The sequence below is a fragment of the Littorina saxatilis genome, linkage group LG4, assembly GCF_037325665.1.
Source record: "Littorina saxatilis isolate snail1 linkage group LG4, US_GU_Lsax_2.0, whole genome shotgun sequence".
Classification (NCBI taxonomy): domain Eukaryota; kingdom Metazoa; phylum Mollusca; class Gastropoda; order Littorinimorpha; family Littorinidae; genus Littorina; species Littorina saxatilis.
Window position 1 is genome coordinate 42791337 of NC_090248.1, and position 11809 is coordinate 42803145.

At 39.1% G+C, this 11809-nt stretch overlaps 1 long non-coding RNA gene across 1 annotated transcript in view; it reads left to right on the forward strand.

Annotated features, from left to right (window-relative positions):
* The first annotated feature begins 915 nt into the window (after positions 1-915).
* The window catches only part of LOC138964807 (uncharacterized), an 11286-nt gene continuing 392 nt past the window's right edge, over positions 916-11809 (forward strand). The window contains exons 1-2 of the long non-coding RNA XR_011455220.1: positions 916-1078; positions 11294-11377. This is a non-coding gene — a long non-coding RNA (uncharacterized lncRNA). The remainder of the gene's footprint in view (positions 1079-11293; positions 11378-11809) is intronic.

An 11809-nucleotide genomic window follows, 5' to 3' on the forward strand; every position in this document is an offset into this window, starting at 1 on the left:
AAATGTATGCACGCGCTTTTACTTGAGAGAGAGAGAGAGAGAGAGAGAGAGAGAGAGAGAGAGAGAGAGAGAGAGAGAGAGAGAGAGAGAGAGAGAGAGAGAGAGAGACGATTTTGATATCAAATAACCAAAGGGAAGTAATCGCTCTTAATGCATACGACATGTACTTCCCTTTGGTCATTTGATATCTTAACATCGCTCTGCCTCATTCTGTTTGAGATTCTAATGATACTTTCGAGGCGACCCTGTAACAATGTGTGTGTTTGTGTGTTTGTTCTGTTTAAACCAGTCTTGATCTAAGGACTAAGTCCGGTCGAGAATAAAAGCTGGTTCTTGTATATGACTGTGAACGTAGGTGTTAGTTGGAGTGCCTTAGAGAATGATGAGCATTTGAGCTTGCGGTGATCATCCTTTATTGAGTATGAAAGTCGCTTGTTCATTTAAATGCTTGTTATTCTCTCAGGTGCCAGGAGAAAAGGTTCCGTACAACTCTCGCTTACTCTATTACACATGTCGTATGCATTAAAATTTGTTTGTTTGTTTGCCCAGCCGACCACGAAGGGCCATATCAGGGCGGTGCTGCTTTGACATATAACGTGCGCCACACACAGGACAGAAGTCGCAGCACAGGCTTCATGTCTCACCCAGTCACATTATTCTGACACCGGACCAACCAGTCCTAGCACTAACCCCATAATGCCAGACGCCAGGTGGAGCAGCCACTAGATTGCCAATTTTAAAGTCTTAGTTATGACCCGGCCGGGGTTCGAACCCACGACCTCCCGATCACGGGGCGGACGCCTTACCACTAGGCCAACCGTGCCGGTATGCAAGCGATTACTTCCCTTTGGTTATTTTATATCTTGACATCGCTCTGCCTCATTCTGTTTGAGATTCTAAGGTAGCGAAGAGCAAATGTTTTCCTGGTTGGATTGGATATAATGTTACTGTATATATTTAACAGGTTGCTGTGTTTAAAGCTAGAAGGTTCCTTGTAAGGGATTACACACGGAGCGCAGAATGGAGTTGTGTGGTATTGCGTTTGCTGTTGTCATCTGCTTGTTTGTTACTGTACAAGGTAAGTGTCACGCTCTCTCTCTCTCTCTCTCTCACTCTATCTATCTCTCTCTCTCGAAATATAAATAAAAATATTTATTTTTAATTTGTATTCTCTTCTCTTATCTTTATTTCTTGTTACATTTGATTTCATAAGGCTTGTTTGTTGTTTGTTTGTTAGTCGTGTGTGTATTATTTTAATTATTTTTATTTTCTTTTCTTCTTCATTACCTCTCTTCTTTATTGTGGTCTTTCTAACTTTCTCCGAATTCATTTTTGTTTCACACAAGGGCGCCAGAATATGGGAGACTTGACTTGTACAGGTTAATTCTAGGGGTTCGGGTTATCAATTTGTTTAGTTTACTTGACATATTCAGATTGAAATTGGAGGCAATGAGTTTAGCCTTTTTCATCTATCAATTTGTTCCATTGTATTCTTCTTTATAGTCCAGGCATCTTAGCCACTTTAGTGAAGGGAACGTTGAAGTGACAATGACTAGGTTTAAAATGTCCCTTATCAGAAAGTTCAACCTCAGTCCTTTGATGTTTATTAAACACATTTTCATATAAAGTTGGCGCTTCATACGGAAAAATGGCTTTGAAATTGACCCAAATCCTTCTTTGGGCTCTGTAAATGTCGTTTGGGGGTATGGTTGTAAAATGGTATCTACTGGTCACCCCAATGTATAAACTGAAAACTCTTTCTGCACCAGAACACGCAGAAAGGATTGTATCTGCCTGATGTCTGATGCTTTTCAAAATCCCCAACCACTAACACCTTCAAAACGGACTTTAACTGACACTGTTGTTTTTCCCTATATAATCCTTACTATTTTTCCGAGACGTCGTCGTGTTGTGTATTTAGCTTGCCACAACCTCATACATGGTCCTAAAAGTTAAAGTTGAAGAAAATACTAAAGATAATTGAAAAAGCTGACGCAGTGTCATTCGCACCGTGAATCCCCCCATGGGAACATACTAAAGTCTGGTTCCAAATAGGCTCAATTTCCTTCTATTTCTTTGTATTTCTGCCTCGTAGGGGTAGGGGTGTTCAAACCAAAGGCACCTTTAAACCAAAATTCAAATCACACATCTTACAATACTAAGACACTCAGCAGTAAAAGGGTGTCTGCTGGTAAAAAATTCCAAACAATCCTAAAAGTACTTCACTACTAAAAGTGCTTTTAAAAAGAGCCGTTATTTTTCCCTCTATATTCAGTATTGTGTTTTCTGCGAACATGTAGTCTATTTAGATGGTTGTCGTGTGCACTTGAGTTGCTAAAGCGTTTTCAGTTGGGCATATGTCGAAAAGCAAAGAATTAGCCCTTTGAAAACCATCAGAACTGTCACACAAAAATAACATTTACCTATCTCACCAACTGACCAAACATAGGGCTTTTCCTTATGTATTATGTATTGTCGTGTTTTTTGTAGCATACTTGTGAAAACAGCCACCACTGTTGTAAATGATACTTTAAAGAGCATTATTTCATTTTTACAGTTGAAGGACAACCTGGACTGCCGTATATTACAGCTGTTTTACAATCAGCCAAAATTTTCTTAACAAACGTATGTTAAGAACAACTCCCATAGTGAAATTGAAGGAAAACAAATTGAAAATCCCCCTGCCATAGAGGAGCTAAAGAATCAACAATAAACGACTGCATGGATAGCTTGATGCACGAATGCATTGCGGACATGTTTGTCTCCAACCAAGAGAAAGTTCCAAAAAATCCCTTTTGTGCTTCTTATTATACAGTGACGTCAAAGACAGCCTTTTCTGCTGTTCATACATTCAGGGGTTATGGTTACACTAAACGACGTAGTTGTAGCCATACTGCCATCCAGATTTATTTTTTCCTTGCGAGCAGTCACAGGGTGTTTGTGCTGTCTGCCAACCGTTAGATGACCCCGCCCAAGTCTGTTAAGGGACCGTTTGACCGTTATAGAACGCGTCTTTTTGATTTTTTGGCACAGTTGGAAACGGTTGATTTTTATCCCTACCATTGTTTCCAAACATTATATAGGAATGTTTTGTGAACAACGGATAATAGCCGCTACTCGCATGTGTAGCAAAAGTGAGCGTACATACTCACCCTGGTCGTCCAGCCGTTGTCCGTTGCCCGTCTTTATCTGTCTGTACTGAACATTACCTTTGGATATTTCTCCAACGCTATGAAGTGAAGAAACACCAAATGTTGCAAAATGTTGTATGACCCCAAGAGCTCAAAAAAGATACTTGAGAACCTTGACCTTACCTTAAGGTCAAGGTCACAGGGAGAATGAATGTGGTCTAAAAACTGCAAAATTTCACATTGTGCCAGTTTTCTGGAAAACAAATTAAAAACAGCGGGCTTAGTTTTGTATGGTATACAAGAAAAAGAAAGCCTTATCTTCTGATACCATTTTGGTTGACCTCGCTTCAATGTCAAGGTCAGAGGAGCCCTTCAAAGTTGAATTGTAGACATATTTTGATGTGAGCTTGCCCCTTTAACTTTACTATGGACGATATCTCTTACAAACTTAAACACTGGGCGTTTGTTAGAATTTCATAGTGAGCCACATCTGGTCACATATCGTTAGGGTCAAGGTCACATTGACCCCTATGAAAAATGTGACCAAGCCGGGTAAAGAAATCCATGTCTCTTGGTAAAAAATCTTAACAAAGCAAAGCCCATGCGACTCTCATGCTTGACCTTTGTCTTAAAGTGACCTTGACCTTCAGGTGACCTTGAAGGTGAAGGTCTAACAACTGAAGCTGGCAAGGACATTGTACACTATTAGAACTGGTTTACAGATTTTTCCTACCAAATTACACATGACCTTTGGCCAAGGTCAAGATCATCAAAGGTCACACATCACAAGGCTATCAATTCAAGACATAGGAAGCATAAACATACTTATTGGCACTTTCTACAAAGAGACATTGTCACTTTTAGTGATTCAATTGCCCGTTTCAGTCACATTTCATAAGGGGCAAAGTGACCTTGACCTTGATGATATGTGACTAAATGTGGCTCAATATCAGTATATAACATGTGCCCCACACAATTATGAAGTTTGAAAGATTTTTTTCATAGTTCAGGGTCAAGGTCACTTCAAAACATGTATACAATCCAACTTTGAAGGTCCCCTGTGACCTTGACCTTGAAGCAAGGTCAACCAAACTGGTATCAATAGATAGGGCTTGCTTTGACCTAAATAACACTTGTAGCTAAGGTCGTCATTCTCAATAACGTGGGAGAAAATTGTGAAAATGTGAAAATTTACTGTTTTTGAACAACATTATTTTATGTCCCCTGTGACCTTGACCTTGAAGCAAGTTGTGCGCAGTGAGTTGGTTTACGACATTCACCCTTCGCTGTTATAGACAGGCACTTAGTAAAACCAAGTATACAGAGCTGGATCCTCTATAACCAAGGGGTACCGTAGAAGAAGGCAAAAGAGAAAAGGCATTTCAATGCAAGAAAGCGTTAGGCCCGTAGGACTTGTCTTACAGCTGGTTCATAAAATATACATTGAAACATGCTAACTGTATCCTTTACATGACTTTCACCTTTATGTGACCTCGAAATTCAAGGTCAAACAATTGAAACTGTCAATAGCATCATTCGATACAAATTGTTTTACACATTTCTCTTACGAAAATACATATGACCTTGACCCAAAGTCAAGGGCCAAGGTCACTGAACATAAGACCAGTAATTCAACATAATTATACAAAGAATAATGGTGCTTTTTAACACTTTTTATCAAGACACATGGTCACTTTTAAATAGTGATTTCTTTACCCGTCTTGGTCACATTTTTGATAGGGGTCAATGTGACCTTGACACTGACGACATGTGGCCAGATGTGGATCACTATGAAATTCTAACAAAGGCCCACTCAGTGTTTAAGTTTGTAAGAGATATCGTCCATAGTAAAGTTAAAGGGGCAAGCTCACATCAAAATATGTCTACAATTCAACTTTGAAGGGCTCCTCTGACCTTGACATTGAAGCGAGGTCAACCAAAATGGTATCAGAAGATAAGGCTTTCTTTTTCTTGTATACCATACAAAACTAAGCCCGCTGTTTTTAATTTGTTTTCCAGAAAACTGGCACAATGTGAAATTTTGCAGTTTTTAGACCACATTCATTCTCCCTGTGACCTTGACCTTAAGGTAAGGTCAAGGTTCTCAAGTATCTTTTTTGAGCTCTTGGGGTCATACAACATTTTGCAACATTTGGTGTTTCTTCACTTCATAGCGTTGGAGAAATATCCAAAGGTAATGTTCAGTACAGACAGATAAAGACGGGCAACGGACAACGGCTGGACGACCAGGGTGAGTATGTACGCTCACTTTTGCTACACATGCGAGTAGCGGCTATTATCCGTTGTTCACAAAACATTCCTATATAATGTTTGGAAACAATGGTAGGGATAAAAATCAACCGTTTCCAACTGTGCCAAAAAATCAAAAAGACGCGTTCTATAACGGTCAAACGGTCCCTTAACAGACTTGGGCGGGGTCATCTAACGGTTGGCAGACAGCACAAACACCCTGTGACTGCTCGCAAGGAAAAAATAAATCTGGATGGCAGTATGGCTACAACTACGTCGTTTAGTGTAACCATAACCCCTGAATGTATGAACAGCAGAAAAGGCTGTCTTTGACGTCACTGTATAATAAGAAGCACAAAAGGGATTTTTTGGAACTTTCTCTTGGTTGGAGACAAACATGTCCGCAATGCATTCGTGCATCAAGCTATCCATGCAGTCGTTTATTGTTGATTCTTTAGCTCCTCTATGGCAGGGGGATTTTCAATTTGTTTTCCTTCAATTTCACTATGGGAGTTGTTCTTAACATACGTTTGTTAAGAAAATTTTGGCTGATTGTAAAACAGCTGTAATATACGGCAGTCCAGGTTGTCCTTCAACTGTAAAAATGAAATAATGCTCTTTAAAGTATCATTTACAACAGTGGTGGCTGTTTTCACAAGTATGCTACAAAAAACACGATAATACATAAGGAAAAGCCCTATGTTTGGTCAGTTGGTGAGATAGGTAAATGTTATTTTTGTGTGACAGTTCTGATGGTTTTCAAAGGGCTAATTCTTTGCTTTTCGACATATGCCCAACTGAAAACGCTTTAGCAACTCAAGTGCACACGACAACCATCTAAATAGACTACATGTTCGCAGACAACACAATACTGAATATAGAGGGAAAAATAACGGCTCTTTTTAAAAGCACTTTTAGTAGTGAAGTACTTTTAGGATTGTTTGGAATTTTTTACCAGCAGACACCCTTTTACTGCTGAGTGTCTTAGTATTGTAAGATGTGTGATTTGAATTTTGGTTTAAAGGTGCCTTTGGTTTGAACACCCCTACCCCTACGAGGCAGAAATACAAAGAAATAGAAGGAAATTGAGCCTATTTGGAACCAGACTTTAGTATGTTCCCATGGGGGGATTCACGGTGCGAATGACACTGCGTCAGCTTTTTCATTTATCTTTAGTATTTTCTTCAACTTTAACTTTTAGGACCATGTATGAGGTTGTGGCAAGCTAAATACACAACACGACGACGTCTCGGAAAAATAGTAAGGATTATATAGGGAAAAACAACAGTGTCAGTTAAAGTCCGTTTTGAAGGTGTTAGTGGTTGGGGATTTTGAAAAGCATCAGACATCAGGCAGATACAATCCTTTCTGCGTGTTCTGGTGCAGAAAGAGTTTTCAGTTTATACATTGGGGTGACCAGTAGATACCATTTTACAACCATACCCCCAAACGACATTTACAGAGCCCAAAGAAGGATTTGGGTCAATTTCAAAGCCATTTTTCCGTATGAAGCGCCAACTTTATATGAAAATGTGTTTAATAAACATCAAAGGACTGAGGTTGAACTTTCTGATAAGGGACATTTTAAACCTAGTCATTGTCACTTCAACGTTGTTCTCTAATATGCCTGGACTATTAGTGGATATTATATGTTTTGTATTTGTTTAAGGACAGGATGTTAGACAAGGCAATAATAATAATAATAATAATAATAATAATAATAATAATAATAATAATAATAATAATAATAATAATAATAATAATAATAATAATAATAATAATAATAATAATAAAAATAATAATAATAATAATAATAATAATAAGGCAATGTGCCTTAAACCTTTATCTGTGTAAAATAAAGTTAGCTCGTTCTCTCATTCTCTCTCTCTCTCTCTCTCTCTCTCTCTCTCTCTCTCTCTCTCTCTCTCTCTCTCTCTCTCTCTCTCTCTCTCTCTCTCTCTCTCTCTCTCTCTCTTCCTGTACAGGGCCGGACCAAATGAGTTGTAAGGGGGGGGGGGGGTCCTCCTTTTTTTTTTGGGGGGGGGGGGGGCAAATCAGCGAAGAGGTGAAGCTGAACTAGGGGGGTCCGGGGGCATGCTCCCCCGGAAAAGTTTTGAAAAACGGTTAAAATCTGTGCAATCTGGTGCATTCTGGACCTTGTTTTGAGGGTTAAGAGCAGCATTGTTTTGGTGCTAAAACTAGAAGAAAAAAAAACCACTCAAAGCAAGGTACATGCTTTTTCCAGGGGTGGGGTTCCGGAACCCCTGGAACCCCCCCCCCCCCCCTGGGTCCGGCCCTGCTGTACAGGGTAATTCCCAATTTTGATCATAACGTAAGAATGTGTGTCTAGCCTGCAACGTGTATATAGTCCTGTGAATAGTTGTTCTGCCTTTTTATTTTTACTTTTTTACTTTTATGTCTATCTTTTGTAATTGTTTTACGTTTGTATATTTTAAGTTATTGAGACATCCCAGTGCACTAAGGGATTTATAGAGCAAATCGAGAAAATTCATTATTGAACGAAGCGCATAGCGCTGAGTTCAATAATCATTTTCGAGATTTGCTCTATAAATCCCTTAGTGCACTGGGATTGTTTCAATAACGATATTGTCAGTACCGCCAGAGAAAAAAGAAGATTCAAAACGCACATTTTGCAATGCGCATTTGGATAGGCGTAACTGTGTGGTCAGGTTTGTGTCACTGGATCTACTTTTGTGTGGGCTGTCTCAAGTGTGTCGTGCTTTCGTCACACGCAAACTCTTGTTTTAATTTCTGTTGGTAAATTCCAGTGTAGCGTTAAGCTAAAAAGTGATGATCTTTCATTTAAACGCGGGGAAAGGACTGTGCTCTTGGTTTCGAAACCTTCATCGAACTTCGACAGATTGACTGTGCAGAGTTTTGCCCCTTGCCACGGTCGACGGAAAGCACATTTCCAAAATAAATGTGGCATGTTTCTCGTGTGGTATCTTCACTCATCGGGGAGTCTGGTACTACATATGAACGGTAAGAATGCTCTGAACCCTACACGTATTATATCCCCATCGTTTTTTCGTTCACATTTGCCCAACATGTTAATTTGCTGAGCGGGGTTTATGTCGTCTGCTAGGGCAATCAAACCACTGCATGCAGTCTGCACTGCCACTGAGTCTGCACGCACGAGGCACGCTGGTAATAAGTCTTATATATGGTAAGAACGTTCTGAACCCTACACGTTTTCGATTACGATTGTTCTTGCCTTGAAATAATAATTCGGAAACCATTCATTTACTGAACTGATGCAGTCGTATTTCAGTGTAGTCAGTGCGGCTACGTATGACAGAGTCGATCGAGTCAGTCTTCCAAACTGGTCTAGCTGGTACGTTATCGGAATAACACTTGTGTTTTCTGCTAGCGGGTGGGAATTTTATATTAACTCATCATTTGGTAATGTGGATGATAAGCTACATGCCACTAACACGGCATATGAGAAGAATCTATGCAAGTCGGCGAGAATTAGATGAAACACAGCGGCTTCTATTTTTAGATCAGTGGCAGCCGCACTGTGGCACAGGCACATGCAATCTGTCAGAAAAAAACCCACTTCTGCTTTAATTGAGAAGCAGGGAATTTATGGTCATTTGGTATTGTGGAGAATATAAGCTACATGTCAGTAATTAATTCTGATAATGAGAGCACAGTCTTGCTTAGGCAAAGGGCGTAAGAATACGCTCTGTGGAAAAGTTAGCGCACTCCAAGAGTGCGCTAACAGTTTTAGCGCATCGCCATTAGCCAATCAACTGGTTCACATCAGTCATGTGACACCAGTACTTACTGACAAATATGTTTATAAGATTACAGTAGTCTCTCTCTGGGCGAGGGCTGGTTGAAAAGAAACTCGTTTATATTGCTTATGCCACAACCCTCGTAAAATAAAATTTGATTTGATTTGATTTGATTTGATGTCTCTTTACCATGACCTACCCTTATTTGTTAAATGTATGTGTGGACGGTTTGCAGATGACACTACAATTCATTCTAGTCACAAAGATCTAAGTGAACTAGCAAGAGTCCTCCAAGAAAACCTTGATTAATGGCTGGAATGGTCAGGACTAAACCATATGTCACCTAACCCAAATTAAACCAAATGCATTCTTCTAACCACTGGACAAAAATGACAACATCCATCATCCAGATTTCCGAAACTGCAAATACAAAATCAAGATGCAATCGAAAATGATAGCCATAAAGTGTTGGGAATAACCATTGACAATAACTGTTCTTGGTCTAAACATGTAGATACACTTTGTAAAACCCTTCCAAAAAATATATATTAGTTATCAAAAATTCAACACTTTCTAGACCTATGCACACGGATACTGTTTTATCAGGCACATATTCAATCAACTATTGATTATGCGTCCACAGTGTGGGACTCTGCAAGTGCAACCGCTTTGAAACACTTGGGTCTTTACATAGACGAGCTGTTAAATTAATTATTTTAAAAAATAAATCTCTCTTTACGTCTGATTATAAACGATTAAAGATTCTTCATATGATATTAAGATTTGCCTATAATAAAGGCGCGGTGATGCATAGCATTATGTGAGAGAATGCACCTACACTCATTGCCTCAAATTTCAATCGGAATATGTCAAGTAAACTAAACAAATTGATAACCCCAACCCCTAAAATTAACCTGTACAAGTCAAGTCTCCCATTTTGTGGCGCCCTTGTGTGAAACTCCATTCCTGATGTAATTAAAATGCAAGTCAGTGAAACAATATTCAAGGAAAATTGCATGCTGTTTCTCTTGCAAAACTTGTAAACACTAGTACTATTGTAAAGCTGATAAAATATCAGTACTCTATGATTATATTGAACCATAATCATACATAATGCAATGAGAACATTGTTTTAATTTATCAAACAAAATAATAATGTACGATATAATATTCAATTATTTCTTGATATTCATCATGCATATTAACATGTATTTGTAATTGTTGCACATGTTAATTCTGTAAATTGTACTAAAGTTAATATTTAACATCTGTTTGTTCTTGTTATTTATCGAGTTACCTTCAATGGTCGAGAGCTGGATGAAAAATAAGCATGTTTACATTGCTTATTGAAGTTATTCTGTTACCCTCGAAAAATAAAGTTCATTTCAATTTCCTCTCTCTCTCTCTCTCTCTCTCTCTCTCTCTCTCTCTCTCTCTCTCTCTCTCTCTCTCTCTCTCTCTCTCTCTCTCTCTCTCTCTCTCTCTCTCTCTCTCTCTCTCTCTCTCTCTCTCTCTCTCTCTCTACTTCTAATACCTTTGTATTAGAAGTAAGGACCGGTTGTAAGAAAAGGCGTCGCCTTAAACGTCTATCCTTGAAAAATAAAGTTCCATCAGGCCAAAAAAAATAATAGGTGTGGTTACGGTAACATAGCCAAAAAAAATAGGGTAGGAAGGTAGGCAATCACTTTTTTTTTTTTTTTAACTTTTTTTTCTAATGTGTACAAATTAAACCTACTTGACAGGGAAATAAGTGTGCGACTCGGGCGCTTTCGCTTTCATTGCGTTTTCTGCACTCGTTTACTTGTTTTTTTTGGTATTTTTGTGACAAATGTAATAAAAAGTTATAGGGTCTGCCCCCCAAAATAGGGTAGGTCGGGTTACCGTAACCACACCTTTTTTTTTAGGCCTCATCAAAGTTCCATCTCTCTCTCTCTCTCTCTCTCTCTCTCTCTCTCTCTCTCTCTCTCTCTCTCTCTCCCTCTCTCTCTCTCTCTCTCTCTCTCTCTCTCTCTCTCTCTCTCTACTCCTCTCGTGTGTGTGTGTGTGTGTGTGTGTGTGTGTGTGTGTGTGTGTGTGTGTGTGTGTGTGTGTGTGTTTGTGTGTGTGTTTGAAGCAGCTCCAGGAGATTGATTCTGCCTTTGTTAACTTCAGGTCAATCACAGACATGTTCAGCTCGATGCAGTCAATGGTGTGGGAACGGAGGATTGATCTTTCCTGGGTCTACCGGAAGGATAGGTTCGTTTGGTTTTGATAAATCGATTTTTGAGAACCTGTTCGGTAATACCATTGATAGCCTACACTTAACGACCCCCAACTCCCAACCCATCGAAAATGTCAACTTTGTAGCATCAATAAGTTTTTAGTATCGAGTTAGATCTCACTTTATTGAGTGTTTCTTCGAATAATCATGTGCTTTTGGTTATGAACTACATCGATGGAACACACTGTAATGAAAGTGGTCGTAATCATGTAAAGCGACTGACGTTTTTGTCACTGCCCCAAAATGAGTCTAAGTTAAGAACCCTTTATTTTAACAGCGCTCTCACATCAAATTCTCCATCGACCAGCTTTTTGTGTAATGTTGTTGTTGCTTTAATGTTATATCTATCTTATTCATCTGTTGCTGGTGTTGTTTGCTAATGCTTTCGTCATTATTTTAGTGATAGT